Source organism: Psammomys obesus, unplaced genomic scaffold (assembly GCF_907164565.1).
Source record: "Psammomys obesus unplaced genomic scaffold, mPsaObe1.curated_primary_1811, whole genome shotgun sequence".
In the NCBI taxonomy this organism is placed as follows: Eukaryota; Metazoa; Chordata; class Mammalia; order Rodentia; family Muridae; genus Psammomys; species Psammomys obesus.
In genome coordinates, this window is record NW_026596040.1 from 767,709 (window position 1) to 773,446 (window position 5,738).

The following is a 5,738-nucleotide window of genomic DNA, read 5'->3' on the forward strand; positions in this document are numbered from 1 at the left end:
GGTCCTGCATCTGAACTAGCATTGGAGAGGAAATCTCAGGCTGTGCAAGAGCCCCAAGAAAGACCTTCTGTCTTCTAAAGTGGGGCATTTGGATATTCATAATTTGAAAACAGTAGCTAAACCAGGCATGGTGGGGCATACGTTTAATCCCAGCACTCAGGATGCAGAAGGAGGCAGATCTCTGAGTTCTCAGCCAGCCTGGTCTGCAGAGTGGTTCCAAGACAGCCAGGGCTACCCAGAGAAACTCTGTCTTGAAAAACAAAAAGAAGAAAGAAAGAGGTGGTTATTAATTCTTTGACTTTAGGCTGAGGCTGCCCCAGTCAGTGAAGCACTTGCCCCACAAACTTGAGGACCTGAGTTTCATCCTCAGAACCTACATTATAAAAACTGAGCACGTGGGCTGGGTAACCCCAGTGCTAGGAGGTAGACATGTGAACCTCTGTCCTCCCTAGACAACCAGCCAGGCTAACCTAACTGGTCCCAGGCCAATGGAAGGCCCTCTATCAGAAAACAAGATGTGTAGCTGGTACCTAGGAAGAACATCCAAAGTAGACCTCTGGCAGGCACAGGCACATGGACACATGTGTTCACATACCTGCATATAAACACACACACACACACATACACACACACACACACACACACACACACACTCCAAAGTTCTTTTTTTGTTTCGGGACAGGGTTTCTCAGTGTAGCCTTAGCTGTCCTAGACTTTCTCTGTAGACTGGGCTGGTCTCAAACTCACAACTATTCACCTGCCTCTGCCTCCTGAGTGCTAGGATCAAAGGTGTGCACCACCACACCCAGCAGCCAATGCTATGAACCATCTCTCCAAAACTAAAAGTCTTTTTTTAAAAAGAAATCTCCATGATAAATGCTGCTGATGTGAATATTGAGTTGATAAGATGATGATGATAGTGATTAATAATAGTAAAGGCCAATGGTAGCTAGAACATTTTCCTCCCACCTGCTCTCCTTACCTGTTCTGATGTCGCTTTCCCTTTATTTTTCTTCTTCCTCCTCCTCATTCTCTTCTTCCTCTTTCTTCCTCTTCCTCCTCTTTTTTCTCTTCCTCCTCCCCCTCTTCTTCCTCTTCTTCTCTAGACTCTTTAGCTCCTTCTTCTCTCAATCTCTGAAGCAATTACACCCACAATGGAATATTCAATACTGTCCGCCACTTTTCGCTGTTGATGTATCTTGTCTTCCCGGCTTGTCTTTATTTAACTTGAAGGGAGTAGCTTGTCTGCTTCATTTTCCCCCCGGAAGGGTCTTAGATCAGCAGCCTCAGACCAGCCACCAAAGTGCCCCGGCTGCTAATGGATGCAGCTGTGCCTGGTGCCTTACATCTTTCTCATCTTATCTTCTTTTTTCCACTCAGCCATGATTTCCAGAACACCTGCTGTGGGCTAGATATTGAAGCCACAGAGAAGCTTCTGTCTTCTACAAGCTTCTGGGGTCACTGGGGCTAGCCTCTGGTCAAGCTAAGGTGTCACTGTGGGTGTTGTCCAGTGTTGTGAAGGGATGAGAGAGTACAGAAGGCTCCCACCTGGAGCTTGGTTTGGATGGGGCAGAAATCAAGATAGGAATTACTTGAGGGAAGAGATTTTTCCAGGAGGCTGGTCCCATGGGCACTAAGCAGATTGTCTCAGACTAGTGGGACCATGGTTGGGAAGATGACTCAGTTGACTTGAGTTTGGATCCCGGAACCCATGTAATAGCGGAAATCTGTAATGCTAGCACTCTTATAGAAAGATGAGAGGCAGGAATTCCCAGAAGCTGGAAGGCAGCTAGCCTGGTGTATGCAGCAGTGAATAAAAGACTTATACAAGCTGGAAGGTAAGGACCAATGCCCAAAATCGTCTTATGCCTTCCACAAATGTGCCCTGGTACACATACTCTCAAACACACACACACACATGCATGAGAACACATGTTCCTACAACACACACATATACAAAGATTTAAAAAGAGGGGGCACTCAAAACAAGATAAAAATGGCTGGAGGCTCAGGCAAGGGGACAGAAGCTGCTAGCCCACTAGACTTACGTGGGTGAGTTGGGCATTTTGGCCTCTGTAGCAGCTGCTGTATTCATCTCAGTGGACTGCAGAGAAAACCAAGGCTCTAAATCATCCAGGAGCTCACCTCGGGTTACGTAGTGTCTCAGTGTCAAAGCAATAGCCAGTATGGCCCCACGTGGCTGCTTGGTGGGTGGCGGTCCCACCACCGTCTGTGTAGTCATTCACTGAGAGTTTCCATGGGTGTTTGCTGCGGTAGCACATATACTAAGATTGGAACTAAACTGTAAATACTAAAATATACAGAGAAAATTAGCATGGCCCCTGTGCAAGGATGATTTGCAAATTTCTTCAGTGTTCTATAATTTTTTGGGTGAAGTGTAGGGAGTCTTCTGGAAAAGGGGGGACGGGGGACTAGAAGGACCTAGAGGTAACAGGAATTCCACAAGAATACAAACAGAGTCAATTAACCTGGCCCAGAGAGGCTTTGGGAGACTGAAGCACCAACCAAGGACCATGCATAGACTGGACCTAGGCCCCCTACATGTAGCTGATGGGCAGCTCGGGCTTCATGTGGGTTCCCCAGTAATGGCCATCTCTGATATGGACTCTGTTGCTTGCTTTTTGATCACTCCTGGCTGGTGAGGTTGCCTTGCCAGACCACAGAGGAAGAAGGTGTGCTCAATGCTGATGCAATTTGATGAGCTGGGGTGGACGGGTAAGGGGGAGTCTCCTTTTCTGAGGAATAGGAGAGGAGGGATTGGGGGAGAGGAAGGGAGGACGGGGCCAGGAGGAGAGGAGGGCGGGGGCTACAATCCAGATATAAAGCAAATAATTAATTAATTTTTAAAAAATAAAAAGAAAGAAAGTTTCCACAGGATGTTTGGAAAGTGCCCCTAAGAGCAGCCATCAGCAGCAGTCTGAGGCTCTCCCAGTACTGAACTGGTGTGGTGCAGACATCTGCCATCCTGATACTGTGATCAGGTTGTTGGCACCACCAACTTAGAATTGTATGGTACACACCTGTAGGACCAGCACTCGAAAGGAAGAGGCAGGAGGAGCAGGAGTTCAAGGCTAACCTCCGATGCAGGAGACCCTGTTTTTAAAATAAAAATAAAAGTTGCAGATGGCTTGGGATCCCCACTGGCACCTCTTCCCTGGAGGGCTAGAGAGAAACTTTCTAGGTTCGTTTTGCCACAGAACAAAATTGGAGCTAAGGCAGGTGACAGGCTTACCATGGGTGCAGTGACTGCCATCTTTTGGCTGGGCCCCTCTGGGCCCCAAAGCCAAGGCACAGAAGGATCAGGAAGCACCATGCCCTAGTTCTTCTGGAGACAGGAAGTGTTTGGGAATCTGTGAAAGTTCCCTTTGTCTAAGCCCTTCCTGTCTCACCACACCCCAGGTGACCCTTCTGAAGCCTCTTCCCAGTTCAGGGCCTCAGCCTTTGCAAGTCCAGCCTCCAAAAGGCCTCTTCCCCCAACATTAAAACTTAACTCATTTACTCCAGAGGTTAATAGGTGACAATGGCACCTCCCCGGGGCTGGAGCCCAGGTGGTCTTTCATGGGGAGAGCAGAGGGGGCCAAATGGAGGCACCTTTTGGCTCCTCAAGCCACACCATCACCCTGGGAGGTGGTTCCTTTTATTTTCAGAGTTTTTCATGGTGGGAAGGTTTCTTTCTTTCTTTCTTTCTTTCTTTCTTATTTTTCCAACGTTGTGGATAAGAAGGAGACTGAGGTTCTTGGGTCATCGGACAGTGACAAGAGGCGGGGAAAAGCCACAACCCTACAACCCTCCCTCTCTTTGCCTTCATGCCACGGAAAGGCCACTGTTTACGGAGTCCTGGGTTTGCTGCCATCACCAGAGACCCTTCCTTGTAGGGAAGAGTGTGCCCAGACACCCAGTGTTTGCTTAAGACTCCTCTGGGCCCTGGGAGAAGACTGAACACTCAGCACCTGAGCTGAGGCCTGGCCTGGAGGACCTGTCAATATCCTGTAGCAGTGCTGGAAGAGTCAGGAACACTGACTTGCCAGCCCTGGGAGGGAGCTTTGGGTGCTCTCTCTGGGGTGAATTAGCCACCTGTTCCTGCCTTCTCCCTTGATTTTACTCAGTTTACCTGATCCAGGACAGACACAGACACACGTGCGTGCACACACACAGCAGTGCCTTCACCCCACCCTGACTCCCTGCCTTCTTCATGTCGGCTCACCTACCGTCATGCCACCCCCCGTATCTTCTCTCTCCTTTGCCGTACTCAGCTCTGTGCCTAGCTGGCTGTTACCTGTATCTACCCTCTCTAGCATATCCCATAAATGCCTAGAACATTAATTTTCCTAACAACAATTGCTACCTTCACTAAGGACTTAATCACAGCTAGCATTTAGTGAGCAGGTTCTATGACTCAAATGTCCTAGAAGATTACATTAAGGTCTCCAGCACTACCGCCATGTTGTACTTGAGGAAACAAGTTGAGGAATTTGCCCAAAGTCATGCATCTAATAAGTGGCAGGGTTTTCAACACAGCCAGCCTGGAGACTGAGTGTACATGGACCTGAAACTCAGTGTTTTTCTGAACACTAATTTTTAGAACGAAAGCACAAGCCAGGCAGGTGAGGAATTGAACCAGAAGCTGAACTTTCTCCAGCAGTACTGGCCTCAGCAAGGGTCACCCGGGAAGACAGAGTAAGTCCAGGAATGACCCACTGCAGGTGGGGGCAGACTGCATGCCATCGACAACACAGGAAGAAAGCGTGAGAATCCATATCTGGCTTGGGAGACTTAGCCGGGAGATATCCCAGGAAGGTGAATGGTGGAGGGGTGTCTTGGAGGAAATAACAGAATTGGTGGCAGGATTCTGACAGGAGGAAGGCAGAAAGAGAACAAAGAGAGTTGGTCTGGGATCCAGATCCTTTACAGTAAAGGGAAGAAAGGCAGGACCGAGGTCAAAGACTGTGACTGTGAGTCACCAATGTTTTGGGGCTCTGTACAGTCTTTACAAATGTGTGGGTTCTAGCTGGGTATGGTGGTACACTGGGGTGGAAGGCAGAGGTAGGAAGATCTCTGCGAGTTTGAGGCCAGCTTGGTCCATGTAGTGAATTCTAGACTATGCAGAGAAACCCTGTTTCCAAACAAACAAACCCAACATAAAAATGGATTCTTGGTGCTGGAGGACCTATTTTAGCAACAGAGCTGTCAGCCACAACTATGTACTCAGAGGAAAATGTGCTGGTTCCCATGAAATGAAAGACAGGCTTTCCTCTGCAGGTAAATCTGCTAGAACCATCTGGCATCCATCTTTTCCCCTCAGTGACTCTTATTTTCTGGCAAAGGTTTGTTTTAGGATACAGACAAAATTTCATTCTCCACATAGTTTCGTTGACATGATGTTATTGTGCTCTGTGTAAAGATTATCCTTGTATTATTCAAATGATGATTTCTCTGCCCTCAAATCTGGTTGCCAACCTGATATGGTATTGTAATGCTTATTCTAAGAATCTCCTTTCTCAGGTTTGTGTAAACATTGCCCCCATTTATTCTCTGGTTTGTCAATAAAACTGATCAGCCAATATCTAAGAGTAGAGCTAGGGATGGACTTCCGATTCCAGCAAGGGGAGGAGTTAAGGGGATCCAGCCACAGGGAGAAAGGATGAGAAAACAGCTGGAGCAGAGAAAACCATAAAATGCAAATTTCTTGTGTATTTATGCTGGGAGGCAGGTCGATT

At 47.8% G+C, this 5,738-nt stretch overlaps 1 pseudogene; it reads left to right on the forward strand.

Annotated features, from left to right (window-relative positions):
- Nucleotides 1-2,288: 2,288 nt before the first annotated feature.
- Nucleotides 2,289-2,387, forward strand: LOC129688227 (U6 spliceosomal RNA; annotated as a pseudogene).
- The last annotated feature ends 3,351 nt before the right edge of the window (nucleotides 2,388-5,738 follow it).